Here is a 23,112-nt window from a genome sequence, read left to right on the forward strand (position 1 = left end):
CTCTTTAAAGTTAAATGAACTGCATTTTTAATGAAGTTCCAGTTGACAAGCTAGAAGGGAGTTGGGCCAAACTAAACAGTCACTCTCAGGAGACATTAACAACCTGGAAGAGAGGGCATGGGGCCCCTGCTACCTTCCTGGCAGCACACCTTCTGCTGGATCACACAGCAGCTTTTCAGTAGGGGGCCTTGTGTTACTGGAAACCCTCTATATAAAAGTGAAAACTGAGAAGCCCACAGGTAAAAACTTTTGTTTGTGTGGAGAGAAACGGTGCCCTACCTGTGAACCACATTTTTAAAATGCGTTTTGAGGTTTGAGCTAATAATGTGAATGACATTCAGTGAGATTGCCAAATGCTGGTAATTTACTCTCATTTTCACATTAATGTGGGCCCACCTGTGATGAATTGGAAACTAAATAAGCACATCAGTTTTAATTAGATATTTCAGAGACTGGATTTAGTTAAACAGCAGTATTCATTCTTATCTATTAAATAATGGAAGGGTTCAGCACATTCTTCAGGAAAAGTTTCCAACTTCCCCTCCTCCCCATTTGTTCTTCAATTGGATTTGCAAATATTCACTTCAGGTGGAAGCTTCTGAATGTAGAAGTGCCTAGGTTTGTGCAAATAGGGGAGGGAAGAATTGCGCTTATGTCTTAACAGATAAGTTAATCATTGGTTGATTATTGATAGGTTTTATATAAACATGAATTTGGGAACCTTTAAAAAGACAAATAGCATGATTGTCTGGGAGATGCCACGTGGGAGATTAATATCTGCTACCCTTAGATACTGATCCTGCAAATTGTGGTCTAAAAATGCCTAGGACCCAGCAAAGTAAACTAGTATAAATGTGGATGTATCTTTGGCTAATAGCTGAATGAAGAATTAGTAACAGGTTTAAAGATCAGTCACCCCCTCACCCCTCCATCCTCCATTATTTGTAGTTGCAGATTTTGCATTGAACCTGGCATCATTTTTCCCCTTGTTTCTGTGATGATTTCTACCTGGGTAGACTGCGAGCTTGGAATATGAGTTTTTGCCTAGCTTTCATAGCTGTACCCTTAGAGCTCACAATAATGGCGGCTCAATGCTAAGTGTTTCATGAGCACTTGTTTCCCTCTTTGGACTGCTAATCATGAGTTCTAAAATGTTCACTCCTGGAAGATTGCTGTCCTTGTCTGTGTGTTGGCTGTCCTCTCTCCAGAGGAGAGACACTAATCACACAATTACACTAATATTTTCAGGTCGTTTTTCCTTTCTTTTCTTAACATGAGAACATTAATTTTTTTGTCTGTGAGTATACATTAGTGAGTCTTTAAAAATATTTGCTTATTTTTGATTAGAAAATCAGATGCACAGGAAGAAGGAAATACAGAAAGATTTTCTGTTGACTGGTTCACTCCTCAAGTAGCTGCAACGACAGAGTGGAGTTGATCCAAAGCTAGGAGCCTACGGCTTCTTCTGGATCTCCCAAGTGAGTGCAGGGTCCCAAGGCCTTGGGCTGTCCGTCACTGCCTTCCCGAGTCATAGGCAGGAAGCTGGATGGGAAGTGGAGCAGCTGGGGCACAAACTGGTGCCATGGGGGATCATGCCGCATGCAAGGCAAGGATTTAGCCACTAAGTCATCCTGCTAGGTCCCTTTGGTGATTCCTTTTAAAGTAAATTCTTAAAGCATGCAACAGTAGAAAAACACAAGAGTACATATATTTTCAGAAAACCAAAGATGACTAAAATTTACCATATTGTTAAATGACAAAATTACAATAAGCCTAGTTTTGTAGCTCTAATTTGACTTTTGGGATCCTAAGTATTGAAGGCTGGATGGACAAAAAAATGTTTCAGAACACTTGCTCCGTTGTTACCGCATGGGTGGGTTAAACTCACATTGGTAGATAGAGAAAGTGAAGAACAGGGAAAACTTGATTATTCATAGCTTTAGAGAGTCCTACTTGAACATGATTTGAATAGCTGGCCAGTTGAGATTTGGTGAGACTCAGCTATTTGTTATGAAAGTAAGTTATAATCTGTTTGTACATCAAGTTAGGCTACAGGCAAGTATGTAAAGAAAGAACATCAAGCCAAGCTTGAGACATAGAGGCCATTGCAGGCCAAAGTCAATAGCATTAATTATGGTATCACACACACAAGGCAAATGAAAAATAAGAAACAAATTACACTTCTGTAAATTATTTAATCCAATGGATTCTATGTAATAACTAAAGTAATAGTTAAATAACTAGGGGCAAATTAACTTCTGGTAAAAAAAGAAAAGTATCATCATGTATTTCTGGTTTCTTTATTAAAATATAACTGGCATGAAAACATACTATAATCACACTTTTTGAAGCATTCCTTTTTTTTTTGAAGATTAAAGAATTTGCATCAGAACTTTATATTTTTCAAATTTCCAACTATGAAATGTATTACTTTTAAATTCAGGAAAGCATGTTATGAAAATATAGAACATCTTTAAATAGAAATCTCTTTGACTACATTTAAAATGTGATATACTTTCCCCAGAGTCTGTCTATGGAGGGAGTCTAGTGATGGGAGGAGAAGGTAGTTGATGAAGGGAACAGGGGAAGATGGCTGAATGGGGAAGAAGATACTGCATTCTTAGGCAGTTTGAAATGTGCCTCATGAACTTCCAGATACCCCTGAAATATTCCACTACAGTGTACTTTACAAAAAAGAAAAAGAAATCCACATATCTTCAGATTGTCCCTAAGCAATTGTCACAAAAAAAATCACAAAAAAGGACTGAAAGAGGAAGTTGCCTTTGTAGTTCTTTCCTTTCATTGATTTGTTTACTTTATGTATTTGATATTACAGATTCCTTCTGTGTTTGAGTGGATGCATTGGCAATTCTTTTCAAGCTTGCAGGGTTAGTTCTTCATGTCTACTCCATGAATGATTTTTGAAAGTAGAAAGTCTGATGATGTCTGGGCTTGTAATCCTTTCTGGAGTTTCATGGCCTTTGTGTGACCAGAGAGAATCCTCACTATGATGCAGATACAGGATGTGGCGCCTCCTGGTCTTTTCCCAAACTTGTCTTGGACTGGACTTGATCACACCAGACAACTCACATCTCCGTTATTTAGGTTGCAACTCTTCCAGGTGAGTCTTCTGATTCTCCTCCCGCTGACTCCTCCACCTTCCATGTTCTCATACATTCCTTCATCAATCACTGGCATTCTAGAAGTCAGGTGTTCAGTCTGTTACCGCCTTTTGAGTTTCTTCTCCAAAGCAGAGAGGACCAGGGCACAGCCATCATTTATTTTAGCATTCACCACAGGACTTTCAGCTATCAGCAGGATTCAATAAACCCTGGGTGGTCAGTATGTGAGTGAAGTCCCACACATTTTGGTAGCCTGTATCCATCCAGTTATGGTTAAATCCACTCTACATCTTTCCTGAGTTTTGTTCTGTAGCTGTTATCTTCCAGCCGGCAGAGTCCAGTGCTCTCTTGGAAGCACACTGGCCCCCGGTGAAAGCAGGTGTGGTTGCCAGAAAAAGTATCCAAAGGTGTATGTGCCTGAGTCTCTGGAGACTGTGACTTTACTACTTCACCAGTCAAAAGGAACACTGATACAGTTCAGGTGATTGAGCAAAGTACATTGTGAAATAGATTATTCCGGATTATCAGGACCAAATGTAATCCTAGAATTGTTAACAGTAGGAGAGATTAAATGTGTGGGAGGGACTTGGCTTTAAAGAAGAAGGAAACAACAAGTCAAGGAATTGGAGGGGATGGTGTGGACATTTAGAACCCAGCAATAGGTTTCCAGCAACAACTAGCCAGAAAATGGAGGCCTTCATCGTCCAACATCAATGAATTTAGTTCAACCAACAATTCAAAGGGGACAAGAAACAGATTCTTTCCCGCTGAGGGAGTCCAGTGTGGCTGATCCTGGTTTCAGCTGAGTAAGATCCACGTGGGATTTCTCATTTTCAGACCAGTAAGATAAATTTGTGTTGCTGTGAGTCATTAAACTTACCATAATTTGTTATTGTGGCTATGGAAAACTCATGTAAAGTCTAGAATGCTCTTAGAGTAAGGAGCAAGAAGTAGAAACACTCTGATAAGGGATGTGGCATCGGAAGCAGAGGCTTAACTTATCGTACAGAGTATCCACCCAAGACAGTATTTGCAGGGTTACATTCTATCATTCAAATTATAATTATTTTCTATTTTGAATTGTACTTTATAATTGCAAGATGTTTAAACAATTCCCATGCACAGTCTTGTGACACAGGTCACTATGGAATGGAGACTTGCATGTGAGCTACAAGCAAACTGGGACACAAGGACACTGTATGCTTGAAATCCCATGTGCCCTAGGTTTAGGCTTAGACAGAGGAACAAATTCTTTCAGAATGAGAAAATGTCAAAGCAAACTTAATCTAAATAAAGGAATAAAATCCTAATCAATTCATATAGCCTTGTTTGGAGACAAAATCTCCAATGCGGTGCTTATTAAATTTTAACATACAAATGAATTGTCATGAAATCTTATTAACATTTAGGTTTTCATTCAGCAGGGATGGTGTTTACATTTCTAACATATCCCAGGTGATCCTGATTCTAGGTTTTACAATGTTCACTGGTAAGGTTGTGACCAGTATGACAGCCAGTAGCCACAAATAGCCAGTTAAATGTATTAAAGACATTAGATTAAAGAAAAAAAAAAAATAAACCCACAGGACCTCAGTTCCATTCAGTGCTTCTTTATGCTTTGCCAAATAGACATATGTGCCTAGTGGATATGATATTGAACAATGTAGATGCATAGTATTTGCTTTTTATAGACATTTCTATTGGGCAGTGTGGCTCTAGAGAATATAGGCTTCCCCAAAGAACTGCTTATTCACAATGCCTATATTATTGATTTTTCCAAATTTTGTTTATTTTTCACTGATTTGAAGGCAGAGAGACACTGATAAGGCTCTTCCATCTTCTGGCTCATTGGCAAATAGCCATGTTTTGACCATGCAGACACCAAGAGCCAAGAACTCAATCAGGGTTTCCTGCATGGGTGGTGGGGACCCAAAGGTCTGAGCCATCATCTGCAGTCTCCCAGGGTCATATTAGTGGGAAAGTGGAATTGGAAATATTGCTGCTACTGGAACCAAGGCACTCAGACCTCGGATGGGGATCTTCCTGAAAATGGCCCACAAGTGCATTTCATGTCAGCTCCCAGGAGATATTCATGCTGCAGCATCATAGACCTTGGTAGTTTCTAGGCTGCAGAGCCCTTGAACTTTGATCACATCTTTCCAGATTCATGGAATATTTATCCAGCATTTTAGTTCTGCTCTATTGTTAGTCTTCTTAGATATTATTTTAAATAAATGTTGAATTAGCGTTTCTTAAGTGTTTTTAATTTTATCATTCTTTTTGCATCTCAAACATATCTTTCTGGAGTTATTTTCTTCTTAAAAAAATAATTGAGGGGCCCGACGCAGAAGTCTAGTGGCTAAAGTCCTCGCCTTACAACTGCCAGGATCCCATATGGACACAGGTTCTAATTCCGGTGACCCCACTTCCCATCCAGCTCCCTGACTGTGCCCTGGGAAAACAGTCGAGGATGACCCAAAGCCTTAGGACCTTGCACCTGCGTGGGAGACCCTGACTTCGGAATAGTGCAGCACTGGTTGTTGCAGCCACTTGGGGAATGAATCAACAGATGGAAGATTTTCCTCTCTCTCTCACTGTATATCTGACTTTCCAATAAAAATAGAATAAACTTTTTTTTAAGAATGAGTTTTTCTGGTGCATGTTTTTGGTGGGAAACTCAGTTTTCCTTTATTTCCAAGTGTATTTATTTTATCTTCATGAAAGAATGTCATCAGATAAAGTGTTTAATGTTGAGAGTTTTGTTGACCAGTAAAAGTTCTTGTGTCTCTCAAATTCCTGAGCATGTTAGTGTAAGGAGGTCATCAGGTCGGAGGTGTTGAGGGGATTATTGTCATTGGTGGAAGAAACCACCAGAATTTCTTCTCTCTGCCATACACTGATATAGCAAAAAGGTAACCACTTGCATACCATGAGCGATGGCCCTTGCTCAAACTCAGCCATGCTGGAATCCTGTAGAGTTGTGAGAAATAAATGTTTGTTGCTTAAGTTCTTGGTATTTTAGACCATAGCAGCGTGAGCAGATTTAGATAGCTATTTTTTTTCAGCACTTTTTAAGAATTCTACTGGTTTTTGCTTTTGATTGTCACTGTAGACAAACCCATCTTTCTGATAACTTTTTCTCTTAAGATTCCTTCAAGATCTCTGGAGAAGTACCTTTTCTCTATTATGTGTTAGATGAGAATTTATTTTTCATTGCTTGGGATATGGGGTATTTCCTGGGCCCAGGAATTCTGTATTTTTTTTTTATCAGTTCTGGAAATAGTGAAGCCATTCATTATCTTTTTATGTGTTTATTGCCTTTCCCTCTGTCTTCCCTTGGATTTCTGGCCAGTTATATTCTGGTTTATCCTTCAACTCTCTTATTGTCATCAACTGCTTTACTTTCTTGTTTCACTGAGACATTTTATGAATATGTCATCAGATTATTTCATTTTTAACAATGCTTGATTTGTTGCTTATCCTGCTTATTGAATTTTCCTTTTAAATTAAGAAGTTATAAATACAATTCCTTACCATGTTGTTGTTTTCAAGCTTGCATCTTCAATGTAGGAGCGCCTAGATTTAAGTCCTGTCTATTTCTATTTCTAGCTTCCTATGAGTGTGAACCGTGGGAGCCACAGCGACAGTCCAAGGATCTGTGACTATGCCACCTCTGTACGAGATCTGGATTGAATTTAGCTCCTGGTTAAGCCCACCTGTTGTAAGCACCTAGGGGGCGTAAAGTAGCAAGTAGGGGATCTTTGTCTATATCTGTCTATATGCTTTTCAAATAAATTAAACGTATAAAAAAGGAAAAAAAAGTGCCATTCATTTGGATAGCTATTTGTTATGTGTTTCTTATTATGAAGTGTATTTCTATAAACAATAAAAAGCAACAACAGCAAACTTCATAATTTCCTCATGTTCCGTTGCTTGTACCTATAGTTCTTTGGTAGCTGGTTGTATTGTTTACTTTTTCTGACTTTTGCTTATGGTGGCTTATGTTTTCATTTTTTTACCGTCTATGTTAATGTTTTATTTAACCACATATATCCAAACCTTCTATTCCACATTTAAATATAAAATTTGTTGACATTTTACATTTTTTCATAATAGGCATTTAAAGTCCACCATAAATATCCAATCAATCTACAGCTTCATTGAAAACAGAGTCTTATCCTCCCTATTGTGCTATGCCACTTTTTCTTTAAGCAAAGTTCCCACGTAAGAATAAATCTGTTTTGGGACTCTTCTATATCGTTTGCTTGTTTACCAGCACCTTGCAATGTTAATTACTATCATTTTTATAATAAGTACTGATATCTTACAGGGAAGAATTTCTTCTTGAGAGACTTGGCTATTCTTGAATTTCCATATAAATTATAATAATCTTGTCATGTACCCAGAGGAAATCTGTTGGGAGTTTGCAATTCCGTTGAATCTATATATTAGTTTGAGAGGAGCACTTGAAAAATATCATGTATCCATCTGGTGCTATTGTCTGAATAAAACCTAGTCAGAATTTAGCCCTCTAGACTCTCTTATCGCTCACATTGTGAGACAAACTGAGCAGCAAAGAGGTGTAATCATCAGAGCTTGAATAAGAAAACCATGCTGGGCTCCTCTCCCTTACTGTAGGCAAAAAGTCCTTGCTCTGATTCTAGAATACAAAGATAAAGAAAAGATGATGTCTGGGAGGAAACTAGACCAAATCAAAGAAACAAACAAACATGCATTAAGGAAGAAATTCATCAGTGCCAAAAGCAGTGAAGTTTCTGCCAATTTATTGGAAGGGTCTTGTGTCCTGAACTTGAGTTCTTGGGAATTTTTTTCTTTCACTTCCATACAGGCTAAAAAAAAACAGGATTTGTTTTCTTGACCACAAATTAAGTACTTTCTCCCTTCATCTCTATCTTCTCTGCCACTGATCCTGCCATCATTTATGTGCTTAAATTTCCTGTTCTGGGAAGAAGCCATTTACTTACACAGATGCCCAAGCAGGTTCTTTGACCAGAGAGAAAAGGCCAGGCATGACCCTCAGGCTGGTCTTCAGGACCTAGGGATCCAGCACCAGAGCCTGCAGACTGCTGTGGGAAGCTTTCTCATGTCTTGGACGTGAGAAAGATGGATACTTGAATTTCCAAGTGTTGCCTGTTTTCTAAAATTGTAAATTCCTTCTATAATTTTGACCCATGACACCTGTGTGAGTCTGAATCGGAATATTATTTCTCTATAGGGGAATTCTCTTCTAACCTTTCTCTTTGTCTTGACTGGCAGAGTCCTGGTCTCAGTTTTTGCCCCTTGTCATTGGATTACATCTCACCATCTAAATAGCATTGGTGATATTAATATCCAGCCATTGAACAACAAAATTAGCGATTTTGGGAGCAAAGAGAATGATTGTTGGAGACCTCGCAAACTTCCTTCAAGAGAATCAACATAGTTTAATAATTTATTATTAGCGCCAAAGATTTATTCCTGTCATACTTGCATACTTGTTAGAAGTAAAATTTGCTAGTTTGGATAAGATCTCTCTCATTCTCTGTGTTTGTGTATATGTTTGCACGTTTGTACTCTTGAATAATAAGTGCATTTATTATAGATTTAAGAAGTTTGTAGCAGGCAATTTCAGTCATGGTCCAATAGTTCTACAATATCTCAATATCTAATTTCTTATCTTTTGGTTGGTTGCCTTCTGTTTACCAGAAACAGCCCTATCTTTGCTGTGTGTAGGTATGACCTGGTTTATTTCAGAAGTAAAGAGATGGAGATACAGATAGAGACCAAACACCCCCATTGTCTGGCTCACTCCTAAAATAGCCACAAGGTCTGGATCACCATTGGGAGCAAGGAATACAACTGCAGCTCCAGCCATTATGGCTGAATAGGGAGTGGACCAGCAGATGGGAGATCTTTCTGTGTTTCTCTCTCTCTTTAAATTTGCCTTTCAAATAGATAAATCTTAAAAAACTGTTTTGTAGCATCTATCTTTGTGTATGTTAATCTTTTTTGCAGGTGTATTTAATATGCTAATAATACCCACATAGTAGGAATTTAATTCCAGATACTTTGTATTTCATTTCAGATATTTTGTCCTTTTAGTTTTATAATTCCAAATTCTTTCTATGTTACAGTTGGTTATATCCTTAAACCCTGGCCAGGAATTATATCAATTCCAGTGAAGTCTGATTGTGTGCTTATCGATATGACAGTTGGCAAAAAAACAACTAGGCAAATTAGGCTTTAAATTTTACAGATTACTACTGTATTTTTATGTCATTTGAAACTCACAATATGAAGTATGTAGAGGAAGTATCATTGGAATTTCCATTATTCTTACAAAGAAACTATTTGTAAGTGTAAGTGGCAGAATAAAGGTTGCTCTGTGTTTTTTTTTTTTATGGCAAACTCTTTTGTTTATTATGTAATTCTGCTTCAAAGCATGTGTGCTGTGTGTGCCTGGGAAAGTGCCAAGTGAAAACCAAATACACTTCTTCTAATGACTATTATTCAAATACTCAGATTAGTGGAAGAAACTTCTTGAGAGATCCCTTTCCTCACGCCTGCCCAATATTATATGCTTAGTCAAATACTGTCTCTTAAACTGACAACCTAGTATCTGGAACTTAGAACATAAGGAAACTTCTGTGCTATCTTTCAATTTTCTGTATGTATACGGGCAAGGTGCTGAACAAATGTATTTTTAATTGATTTTCTGACTCTAGATCAATATTAGGTACCATAAATTACTGTGACATAGGATAGAATATTTAAAATTTGAAAACACCATTTGCAGTGGTTTCTTTTTAAAAAGTATGTATTTATTTGAAAGGTAGTTACAGAGGGAGGGAGAAAGGAAGAGAGAGAGAAAGACAGAGAGACAAACTGAGAGAAAGAGAGTCCTTTTATTTGGTGTTTCGCTCCTCAAATGGTTGCAACATCTGGAGCTGATCTGATCTGAAGTGAAGCCAGGAGCCAAGAGCTTTTTGGAAGTCTTTCATGTGGGTACAGGGATCCAAGTACTTCAGCCCTCTTCTGATGCAGTGCCAGTCACATTAGCAGGTAGCTGGATGGGAAGTGAAGCCACCGGAACTTCACCTGGCACACATATGGAGTGCCAGCGGTGCAGGCAATGGACTTCTCTATTAGGCCTTAGCATTGGCCCCTGCAGTGGTTTCTTAATAAGCCAAAACTAAAGCTATTTGAAAGTCAGAATTCAAAGGAGGTGATAATGAAATTGTATAGTTAATTGCTTTGCAAAATGAATGATGAGTAGTTTACTCCATCTTTATAACATTGTATTTAGTTTTGATGATTTGATTGGACACTTTGTATCTGTGCTTTGTCTTTTAAGTTTTTTTAACTGATTTGTTTATTTTTATTTGAAAGACAGACTTTACAGAGAACTAGAAGAGAGAAAGAGATGGTGTCCCCTCTGCTGGTTCCCTTCCCGAATGTCTGCGATGGCCAGAACTGAGCTGATTCAAAGCTGGGATCCAGGAGCTTCCTTCAGGTTTCCCATGTGGGTGTGCTTAAGCCATCCTGCAATGCTTTCCCAGGCCACAAGCAGAGAGCTGGATTGGAAGTGGAGCAGTTGGGACACGAATCAGAGCCCATACCGGATGTTAGCACTACAGAGCAGAAGATGAGCTTGCTGAGCCACTGCCCTGACCCCTGTTCTCTAAGTTTTGTACAAGTTTTCTTTTTAAAGACTTATTTATTTTTATTGAAAAGGCAGATATACAGAAAGGAAGAGAGACAGAGAGGAAGATCTAGCCAATGGTTCACTCACTCCCCAAGCAGCCTCAATGGCTGGAGCTGAGCCAATTTGAAGCCAGGAGACTCTTCCGAGTCTCCCACACAGCTGAAGGGTGCCAGGGCTTTGGACAGTCCTTGACTGCTTTCCCAGGCAACAATCAGGGAACTGGATGGGAAGTGGGACTGCCGGGGTTAGAACCAGTGCCCATATGTGATTCTGGTGCATTCAAGGTGAGGACTTTAGCTGCTAGGCTATCACACCGGGTCCTTGCACAAATTTTTTATTTTTAGAGTATAAACTTAGGACTTTGAGGTATCAATAAACCTGTAGAGAAAGAATTGGCCTGTTCTTTTTATGATTCATTATAATTACCACTCAGGTATAGGGAATTTTTATAATACTAGCCAATTTTATATACCTATGTGAATTAATACACATAATATGATTTACTTGTTTTATAGAATACCATTTTGTATCTACAATGTTTTAAAAATCTTCACTCTACACATTGTGCAAAATTTTGTAGTAATAAAAAAATTAGCATTGATAGTATATTCCCCGAGCATTGATTTATTTTGTTATGATGGCTCCAGTTCTGGGCAACTGTCTAACAAATAGGGATTTTGGTTACCAATGACAAGAAAAGAAAGCATTTCAATAGCTGTGTATGAACTCATTACAACTGCTGGAGAGATGATCCAAGGAGAAAATTCTATCACAGAATATAACAATAACATCATCTTTGGATATAGGATACACATTTGCTGCACCGTAATAGCTTCCACTGGGCACATTTGTAATTGGTAAATGGATTATTTTTACACTTCATCTGGGACTGGGAAAATTAAGGCTTTTATTTTAACAGGCTTATTTGCTGTGAGATGCTTAACTCATTGTGGTTAGGTATTCATAGCTAGCTATATATATTTTGTAAGAGAATGCTGCTGAATACTATGTCTGGGAAACTTCAACCATTATTGTGACCTTGAACATGTTACCTGAAGAACTTTTTTTTAAGATTTATTTATTTTTATTGGAAAGTCAGATATATAGAGAGGAGGAGAGACAGAGGAAGATCTTCCGTCCGATGATTCACTCCCCAAGTGGCCGCAATGGCTGGAGCTGAGCCAATCCGAAGCCAGGGGCCAGGAGGTTCTTCCGGATGTCCCACACGGCTGCAGAGTCCCAGGGCTTTGGGCTGTCCTTGACTGCTTTCCCAGGCCACAAGTAGGGAGATGGATGGGAAGCAGGGCTGTCAGGATTAGAACCAGCGCCTGTATGGGATCCCCGACATGCAAGGTGAGGACTTTAACCACTACACTATCGTGCTGGGCCCTACCTGAAGAACTTTAACCTAGCTACTAATCAGGGTATCAGAGTCAGATCTATTCTGAAGGCAGAATTCATTAGTAGCAAGAAAAGTTGGTGATGGAGAAAGAAGGAGAAATTGTCAAACTCCCCTCTTCCCCCCCGTGGATATGTCATTCACTCGTCATTTTCTTACCTTCCTCAGGTTTATCAACCTCAACCTAATTATGTGTGGAGGATTTCAGCTTTGGGTATTCAATGCCATGGCTAGTTTTGACGAGCCATGAGTGAAAGAAGAACTACTTATTTTTCCTCCTTTCCTTTCCCCTTGCATGGATCTCTGCCAGTGGCATGGCTGGACTGCCAGCTGAGGAGGTACCCTTCACACTCCGAGAGGTCCTGTTCTTATGCATCGTGTCCGTTACATGACTCCAACCTGAACCCACAGCTCAATGTTAGGATGCTAATATTGCTCATGTTTCTCATTCTGGCAAAACAATTGCACACTTCTGAACACCAGTCTAAGCATTGAGTCTTGTTTTGCCACTGAATACCTCAGTTATAGATCTTGTAGTACACAGTGTCTTCTGGGGCTGTCCTCTTTAATAGTTCCTTCTGCCTCTATGCTCCTTGCTTCTTTCTCCAAGGCTCACTTCTTAGTGCTGAAATGAGACTCTAACCACACAGCAGAATCAGAAAAACATGCTACAATGGTTTGACTCATAGCTTAGAGACACCCAGACGATTAGTCTGCTGTTTGTTTTTAAGTTTCCAAGAAAGGAGAATTAACTGACTATTCTTTTTTTTGACACTGGCTAAATCTAAATGTAACCCTGACACTTTCTACAGCAGATTCATCTTTTTCATTATGCTTGGCAAATGTTTCTACCAAATGATGGAAAGAGACGACCTGGGAGAATGCCAAATGGCAGAAGGAAGAGTGACCTGAGATTAAAAACGTCCAAGGGCAAATTCCTGAGTGGACAATCTGCAGCAACATTAAAAAAAAAGAACTGATGATCTGAATATCATTACTCTTACAATCTGTGTCTACTTCCCTCTAGATTTTTAAAAAATAAATTCTTCACTGGAATACAGGCAATGCACTTAAACCTTGATCATCTCCGAGAGGAATAAAGTTCTTTCCTAAACCTCCAGAATCTCAGTACAGGATTATGGAAAGAAGTATTTGTATCCAAATATTTTGGGGGGATTCCTACATTCTACAATTCTTAGTTCTTCCGTTGCAAATCACTTAACACCCAATGACAGATGATCTAACCGTAGAGGCCCTGGGCGTGAGTCTTGAATGTATACACGATTTCAGGGACTTCAAACCTTGTCACATGGGTTTTAACATGCTGATGTTCAATCCAGCTGGGTCACACAGCAGGGCGCAGAAAATGAGGAAGAATCCAGGACTCTGGAATCACACAAGGGAAAGATGGATTCAGTTGTGAATCATTAGATACTGAATTTCATCAGAGCAAAAAAAAGAGATCAGCCACTCTTTTTGAATACATTCTGCAGAAGTGATTTGCAGCCAGTGTTTTCAAGGACTATGGTTAAAGTATTGTCAGAGGAAGCTGTGTAAATTAACTGACGAATAATCAGTACTTTGACCACAAAACATAGAAAAATAGCCAAGCGTTGGCAGTCTCTTGTGCATTTGTATCCAGCTCAGGCAGTAGTAAAGAATGTCTTCCCAGACTTGTTACCCATGCAGTTTAGAACCTGGATATATCCTTGGGTGACACTTGTTTTGCTTGGTGTATACACGATGTGGAGAAAGACATTGCCACTGTCATGTGGGGGTAGTTTGAAAGACATGAATATAACCAAGAAGTCACAGAGTGTCCTCAATGCCTTGATGTGAATATGTCCCACTTTGAGCTTAATCTTCCCCCTCAGCTTTGAATCTGCTCCTTAGTCACCAAGCATTTAATTTCTAGCAACACAAAAAATATACAGCTAATTGCCAACTGAATCCAGGCAATCTTGTGGCAGGAATGTTCCTAACCATTGCCTGAGCCAGTTTCTTACCACCTTGACAAGAGGAACAGCCATCTTCCCAGGCTCTCTTCTCATTCCTTAACAGCTGCCAACAGGCACATAGTGTCATTTCCTTAAAACATATTTGATTTTATTCTCCCCATTCTAAGGGCCCCCAGGATTTCCTCCTTGTCTACAGAAGCCTTTAATTTGGGTGACCCTCAAGATGCTTCCCACTTTGGCCGTTGGAACTGTGTCTTACTCTTGTTCTAGCCTCATGCCCTACACCACAGCTTCATGGACTTCTTTTTCCAAACTGACCCGGTCCTGCTGTTTACTCTGCCACTCTTTCTTTCTGTTGCCCTCTTCCCTACCTTCCTGTCTATGAAGTGGTAGCAGGACAGCGTGGTTTTTCTTTATTGTAAAAGAGTTATCTTGGATGAGCAGACCTCGTTAGCACAGCAGGGTAATAGTTACTGATGCAGAAAGAGTAACAAATCACATGGCAAATCCAGGTTATGCTGAGGTATTCAGTTGCCTTTTTTCAGTAAGCCTATAAGTACAAAAAAACAGTGAAAAGAAGTTCCTGGATGATTACCAAGTAATACTTCAGCTTGTCCTATTATAAAAGGGTTAGTAAGTTGCCATGCAAAATGCTCTAATTGGGTAGAAAACTAATTTTCAGTCAATATGATTATCGAAAATTGGTGGTGGATGTCTCATGCAGTGGTTGAGATGCTTTTTGGGAGGCTCTCATCCCTTAATGGACTGTCTGGATTCAAGTCCCAGCATCATTTTTTTTTTTTTAAACGTTGCATTATGTGACACAGTTTCGTAGACTCTGGGATTCCCCCAACCCCTCCCCGTGCCCTCCCGCGGGGTGGATTCCTCCAACTTGTTGTAGTATCACAGGTCAAATTAAGTCCAGATTCTTTCTTTGCAAACATATATCAAGCATAGAATCCAGCATCTTACTGTCCAGATAAATTCAACAGTTTCTTGGGGAGACCATCTCTGGTCTAAAGGTAGAGCTTGCAGAATATCATCCCGATCAATTGAAAGCCCCAGCACAACATCAACAACAATTTACAACATTATGGAATTAATCGACATGGTATTGAATAATCAATATGTTAAAACCATGTATGTTCTTAACCACCTCCTGTGACTACTTCATTGACATTTCATTTTTTGCTTATACACAGGACTGGTTCCAGCATCACTTAGGATTTCAATTTTTTGCTGACAAACTCAAATAATTGGTTATCAGCCACCCATTTTTTTTAATTTTGACAATCTTTACATAGTTAATTAGGGTAAAAAGGTTCAAGGGCTACAGGAAAGTGGGTAAGACTAGTATTTTTTCCATATTGTTTCCTTCATGTTTAAAGGGGGGTATTAAAGGGAGAAGGCCCACCCAATTTCCCAACCTCCCCAGGTCCTGGATGTAGGGTATGCTCTGAGGTTCTTGCTCAAGTGGTTGATATTTCAACAGTTATGAATCGCTGCCAATCTTGCCACTCCAAGAACTATGAGGTCCTTGAAGAATACAGTGATTGACTTAGTCCATCATAGCTGAGATGGTTGGTTGACCTGTTCTGTCTTCTTTCTTTTCTTGGTTAGGGTTCTGAATCCAGCATTTTGATTGGGGAGATCTCCAAAGAAACTTTGTCTGAGGTGTGCTCAAACCAGATTCTTGTATGTGCTAGCAAGTACAGGGCCTGGCACAGTCCATCGCCCTGATCAGCTAGTGGTTGTAATTGCTGGGTTGGTTCTGTTTTCACTCCTGACTTCCACTGGAACCAATGGATGTTGCAGTCCAGCCTGGTTCTGCCAAGCACATACTCGGCCCTCGCATAAACAAGTGGGAGCTGCAGCCTAGTTGGAGTGACCTGCAATAACACCACCAGGCCTGCCCCCTACCCTGGTTTGCCAGTATGTGTAGCAGTAATCCAGTCTGTCCCACACACCATTCCACCCCAGCCCCTGTCCTAGTTTTAAGCCCTCCCGTGGAAGTGGTACCCAAGAGGGATGAGCCCACTATTTCCCTCCCAGGCCTCTCCCATTCCTGGATTATGCACTTTCCAGGTAGTTCTGTGGTTTGACTTGACAGAACTAGCCCCCAGTGCCAGCTTCTGCCAGCTGATGCTGTGGCTAAGCCCAAACAACCCTCACCCACTCTAATTTTGTTTGCACCAGTAGGAGTAATCAGCCCAGCCTGGCTTTTCCCTGATCTAGTCCACATGAGGCATACAGGTGTTGTAGCCCTGCCTAGTCTGGTCTGCCCCCATCCCAGCCCATGCTCTCCAGTGAGAGTAGCTGTCCAGCAAGGGAGCCACTCGTTATTCCCCTGCCAGCTCCGCCCCCTCCCTTCCTTGCTCTCATGCGTGCTGGTTAGGTGCTGCAGTCACATCTGGTACAGGCAACCTCACATTGGCATTCCGTATTGTGCACTAGTCTTTGTTGCGACCGAACCTGGCTTGACCCATACTCTGTTCTGGTGCTTGGATTTGCCAGTAGATGACGTGGACAGATTCAGCCTGGTCTTCCCTGACACATGCCAGATATATGCCAGGGGGTAACTTTCCATGGCCTGTTCTGGGTTGTTTCCTATCATGTTTCTTGCGCTTAAGTGCTGGGTCTGTGTCCTGCCAGAGGAGTTGCCCAGGCTCCTCCATCAGAACCTCTCCCAATGCCAGGTTTCACGCTTACCAGTGGGTCCATGAGCCCTACTCAATTCTCCTCCTGTCATAGCAGGATCAGTGGCTTTTCCTGACTGGCCTTCAACCCAATCTGGTTCTTGCTGTTGGATGTTTCAGCCCAGCCACGGCTCTTCCATATCCACATATGGCTCACACGTGCCTCAGTAGGGGTTTGAGACCTTGCTTAGTCCATCCCACATCTGTCCTGGTACTTCAGGACACCAGAGGGTATTGGGGTCTGGCCCTGTTTGGTGCATCCAGTCCCAGTCCACACTTGTGCCAAGGGAGACTACAACCATTTCCAGAATGCAGCCCCCATTCCAGCGCAGGCGCCCCTATGTGGGAACCTCAACCCAGCTAAGGTTGTCCCGTTAGCTCCCCAACCATGCCTGTTCCCAGCCATAGATCACTTGCATTCCAGTGGTTGCTCTGACTCAGCTTGGCAGAACCCCTCACTTGTCCTCGCCCCTGCCTTAGACACTGTGGCTTAGTGTTCCTGGCTCACGCAGACCAGAGGGACAAGAGCCTAGCTCGACCTGGTCTCTAGTTTTACTTGTGGGCTAAGGTTTGCTCAGTGCTGCCTGATCTACCCTGTTACATTACCAATTGACACATTAGCCAGTTGTTGGAGCTACTTTGTCCAGCTTGTCTGACCCCCAGGTCTGGACCACATGTTCACCAGTGGGAGCTATGACTTGCCAGGGGAGTTTCCCAAGTTGCTTCCCTTAATCCACTCCCAGATCTAGTTCTCATACATGTCATTGGGTTTAGGCCAGTACCCGGCGCAGTCTGGCCTTCCATTTTGCCTTGTATAGCTGGTGAGCGTTGCAGCCTGGCCCAGCCCACACCCTAATCAGGATGCACATTTGGGTGCTGCTGCCCTGACCAGTCCAGACCGTTGGGGGTTCCTTTGCCTGTGATTGATCACACCTAGCTTAGTCCATCACCACCCCAACTCTTGAGATAAGCAGTGGGGCTAGAATTTTCACAGGATGTGGCCCACACATCCCTCACAGAATTTACCCCCAGTTATAGTTCTTGAGTGCTAGTTAATGTACTGGCTTGCTTAATGTGACCCTTCTCCTGATGCATCATCATGTCAGGTAACATGATATAATTCTGCAGGAGAAGCCCCGAGCCATTTCTTTTGCATGGACTGGTTTTTGGTGGTGAGCATTGTTCAGTGATTACAAGTTTTACAAAGGAAGAGTTACTGCCAATGGGAATCTTTACGAATACTTCATGTCCTAGAAGCACAATGGGTTCAACCTGGAGCTAACTAAGCAGTGACTCAAAGAACCAAGACCCCAGAGCTCCCCGGCTGTGCAGCCAGCAGGCAGAGCCTGGCACCAAATGGCGCACTGGCCGCCCAGGGACAGCTCACCACGTGCACATGGTGGTTGTTGTTTGGGATCCAGGCATGAGATGCCCCGTCCTGAGATCCACCAGCAGCAGGGAGGCTGCTGGAAGTTTAAACTCCCAGGCCCAAGGTCGCGCCCCTCCCCAATCCCATTAGCTGCCCAATGAAGGCAGTGGGTGGGTCCCTGACCTGCCCAGTCACAGAGACCTCCCCCCTTGGTGTACTCACCCAGAAGGGAGCAGCCCCCCAGAGCCCAGGCAGGCCCGGGGGCAGCTCACCATGTGCACATGCTGGCTATCATCTAGCCACCCATTCTGGAGACTAGAATTTACTTTCCAGCTTCCTCTGTTGCAAAAATTTGGGGAGTGAACCAGTGGATAGAATTGTTTTCTGTCTCTGTCATTCTATTCCTGTCTTTCAAATAAATACACTTAAAAGAATTCACAAAAATTAAAGTTAAAAATATTTCATCTTATCTGAACAATCTAAGTAATTCCTTGTATTAAGAATCTTACCTAGGGGCTAGTGTGGTGCCATGCAGACTAATTATCTGTATGTAGCATTGGCATCCACTATGGGTGCCGGTTTGTGCCTGGCTGCTCCACATCTAATCCTACTTGTGGCCTGGAAAAGCAGCAGAAGATGACTCAAGCCTTTGTGCCCCTGCACCTGTATGGAAGACCTCGAAGAAGTTCCTGGCTTCTCACTGGCCCAACTTGCAGCTGTTTGGGAAGTGAACCAACAGTTGGGAAACCTCTCTTTCCTGATCTTTTCTCTCTCTCCCTCTCTCTTTTTCTGTAAAATCTGCCTTTCAAATGAAAAGAAATAAATGTTTAAAAAATTTTATCTAAAGGCTTAGAAGAGATGAAACTCATTTTATCCAAGAAGGTTCTTGATTTTCTTTTTCATTTCTTCAGTGACACATTAGTCATTCAATAGCATGTTATTTAATTTCATGGTGTTGTTAATTTCTTTTTTTTTTTCTTCCTGTTGATTTTGTTTTGTGGCGTTTCATTTAAGGGGATGTATAATAACTGTGTAATGGAGACTATCACATCTAGCAGCATGTTATTTAACTTTATGGCACTGTAAATTTCTTTTTTTTTCTTGTTGTTGATTTTGTTTTGTGGCTTTTCATTTAAGGGGATGTATAGCAGCTGTGTTATGTAGACTATCATATGCAGATATGAGAATACAATGCAGTATGCATCTCTACTTCCAGACAAAGATGTACTCCCAATGATACTGTTAAGTATATCTTGACAATAGAATGCTGGACTCTCTGCCATTGTCCATGCCCACAATGACGGACATATGATTGTGTATAAAGAATTACACTATAGTAATGATATAGGGGAAATAAGTGAGGCAGGGGGGAGTTGGGGAAGAGATAAGGGAAATCCTAAGGCCTATAGAACTGTATCATAAAATGATAATAATAAAAAGTACAATTACAAAAATAAAAACTAAGAAAGAATGAAGGCTTAGACTTGAAGTTCAACAAGAATATAATTAGATGAATAAAATTATATAAAAAACTATAGCTATAAAAATAACACAATTATTTCTTTAATGTCTTTCACATTTTGCTTTTATTTTTGATGAAATGTCCTAAATATAAAACTAAAACTTATGTCCTACCTGTGTATCTGAAAGTAAGTGTAAGAGAAAAAGGACTGGAATGATCCAGAATGTGATTTTTAAGGGCAAAATGATGCCCGTTTCTCAGTGGGGTTGTGATATGCTCTCTGTGGGAACTATTGCTCCTGGTTTTTCAATTACAACTTTGAATCATATTCCTTGATTAGTAACAAGCAATCAATCATAATTAATTAGTTGAAATGTTCAACCGTTAAAATCATTACCATTAATTAAAATAATTATCTCTATTTTGGCTGCACTTCATTAACATTTCAGGGAAATGCATTCCCTTCCTGTACCACCATCCTTGTAACAGATCTCAGGGTACCCAAGGCACGCTGTGGTTCATCTATGTGCTGCTCTAAACATGCCACTTCAGTGAGGTTTGGGATATTCTGGCTGTTTTTATTGCACCTGGGAATGGTATGTTAGAACAGTACCTTAGATTTTATAAATAGAAGCTCTTTGGAATCAATGCTGGCCATTCACAGGATGCTGGGAAGGGAAGAGTTTTGAAGGAACTTGGAAAAAAATTTTTTTTAAGTTAAAGAATTTAAAATTTATTTTTATTTCATCAAAAGGCAGAAAGAAATAGAGACAGAGATGAGAGTGAGAGGATGAGAGAGAGAGAGAGAGAGAGAGAGAGAGAGAGAGAATACCATTGTATTCACTGTTCAAATGCCCATAACAGCTGGGTCTGGGCCAGGCTGAAACCAGAAGGAAGATCAGAACTCATTTTCAGTCTCCCATGTGGGTGGCAAGACCCAAATACTTGAGACATCACCTGCTGCTTCCCAGGGTGCTCAGCACCAGAATGGCGGACTTGGAAGCAGGGCTGGAATCAGATATAGGTGTCTTACTGCTATGCCAGATGCCCACGCATGTGTCTTGAGAAAACAGGCTTCAGAAGATTTGGGGCAGTGCAGGAGAGTTAGAGGAAGCTGTGAAGTGCAATGCTGTTTTTGTTTGTTCATTTGGACTGGGGGTGGGATTAGGATTTTTTGGTATATAACATTTCTTTGAGAGTGTTGTTCCTTAAAAAAAAAAAAAACAAACTGTTGGGCTTTACTTCATAGTCATTCCTATGGCATAGGTTTGTCAGTAAAGTTGATATTGAGATTAAACTCTATGTGACCTTAATCGCTATTTTCTTTTCTTTCTTTCTTTTTATTTTTTTTTAAATATTGAACGTTCCACAAATTTGCATGTCATCCTTGCACAGGGTCCATGCTACTCTTCTCTGTACCGTTCCAATTTTAGTATATGTGCTGCTGACGCGAGCACCTTAATTACTATTTCCTATGGCCTGAATGTTATCCTGTTCCAGGGGAGGGATTTTATCCTGTGCTTAGGTCTCTTGGATATGTATAGTGCTAAGCATCTTAGAGGAGTTTAACCAACATTTGGTAAAAAAAAAAATATAACAATTGTTTCTCAGAGTGTTCTGAATATACCAAGAAAACAATATAAAATGCACAGTCTAACTCCTCTTCTGTTTAGAGCACTATTGTGGAAACTAGAAAATATTTGCCCTAGTTTTGAAGTAAAAATTAAATTTATAATTCTAACTTTATGAATTTCTATTTTTTCTTAAGTTTTATGCTGAGTTAAAAGGGTTACCATGTCTTGTTTAATAAGATCCTAATTTCTGATTGCTTGACACTTGTTTTTATGATTCATTAAAAAACTTATAGCTCTATACTTGAGGAGAATCAAGACGGCAGAATAGAGTAAGGACACATTTAAACAGATGGAAAAAAGATTTAATCAGGATGAAGCAGAGAGGACACATTCTGGGAAATAGGAAAGGACAGAACAACAGCAGAGGGATACCTGGAGACTGACAGACACAGGAAAGCAGTGAAAACAATGGTGTGGTGTTGCAGTGACCAGATACCCCAACAGCATTCAGCTAATGGTGATCTGAACTCCACCAGCAGCCAGGTGGGAAGGGACTGTCACTGGGAGCTTGGGAGGTAAACCAAACAAAGAACTGTCCATCCTGTTGGTCCGTTTGATTTGACCAGGAGCAGAGACAGAGCAGCAGATCCCAGACAAACAGTGCGAGAACAGGGTAGATTTCACAGTCCAGTCAACCCCCTAGAGCTAAATTGGGCACCATTTTGTGTAAGGAGGCAAAGGCAAGGGAAAGGACTGAGCATGCGCAGAGCTGGGAGTGAACTCCTTTCTGACTCAGTGAATTGCAGCAACGTGGCATTCTATAGGTTCCACCCAAGACAGGTCTGGGAAGCTCTCAGAACTGACAGCCAGCAGATGAAGAACTCTAGTAGTGGTACATCAGGCACCATTTTGTACACTGTGGCAAAAGCTTTAGGACTGCAGGGGACAAAAGTGAATTGCACATGTGCTAAGCTCACAAGAACTCCCTGAGTTCCATTGGTTGCACTGATCCGGCAGGAAAATAATGCCAACTGTGGCATCATATAGGTCAAAATAGGTCCGTGTGGCACCCAGACCTAACGTCCAACAGGTTCTGGCAAGATCAGCACCTTCAACAACCTAGTTATATAGGACACCTGGTGTCTCTAATCCTGGGACCTGCTCTAAGCGGAAGTGGGAGAAAGCTTGCAGAAACAACGGTGCAGCCTCGGCATGGAGGTGGAGACTGGTGAGCCAAGAGTTGGGGCTACAGAGTTCTTGGTGGAAATCTGATATAAGAACCCAGACCTGGAACTCACTGGAGGGAGTGGCAAAAGTGACTGCAAACGAAGAGCCATGTACCAACTGCAACAAGTAACATCGCATTGTAGACCTGTGGGTGACACAGCTTAGAAACCTGCCCCAAGGAGCAGACTGCTACCCAGAAGTACAATGACCAAGAGCAAAAGAAGAGACAAAGGCACAATGCATATTACTGAAAACTCGCCTGCAAAGGAGCAAAACCCTATGCCAATCACAGAGTTAACTGAGGCAGACATCAAGAAAATGGGAAACAAGAATTCATAAAACTTATTTTAAAGCTTCTGATCAAAAAGGAGAAGCACATAAAAGAGTTCAAAGAATTGAAGGAAGCAATAAAGCAAATCAAGGCTGATATATCAGAAATTAAAAACAGTAGAGCAAATTAAAAGTGGAAAGTCTCCAAAATAGAATGAAGCAAGCAGAAGAAAGAATCTCAGATTTGGAAGATATTTCATGTTACCAGGGGGAAGTAAACAAAAAGCTGGAAGCAGTGCTGGATTAGGCCAAAAAAGTATTCAAGAATTG

At 40.8% G+C, this 23,112-nt stretch overlaps 1 non-coding gene across 1 annotated transcript; it reads right to left on the reverse strand.

The window, feature by feature from the left end:
* Positions 1 to 21,061: 21,061 nt before the first annotated feature.
* On the reverse strand, positions 21,062 to 21,168 carry LOC121166754. Its single transcript, XR_005885470.1, has one exon. It is a non-coding gene; the product is annotated as a U6 spliceosomal RNA (small nuclear RNA).
* Between the last annotated feature and the right edge of the window lie 1,944 nt (positions 21,169 to 23,112).

Source organism: Ochotona curzoniae, unplaced genomic scaffold (genome assembly GCF_017591425.1).
Source record: "Ochotona curzoniae isolate NIBS_2020 unplaced genomic scaffold, NIBS_Ocur_1.0 contig_1071, whole genome shotgun sequence".
In the NCBI taxonomy this organism is placed as follows: domain Eukaryota; kingdom Metazoa; phylum Chordata; class Mammalia; order Lagomorpha; family Ochotonidae; genus Ochotona; species Ochotona curzoniae.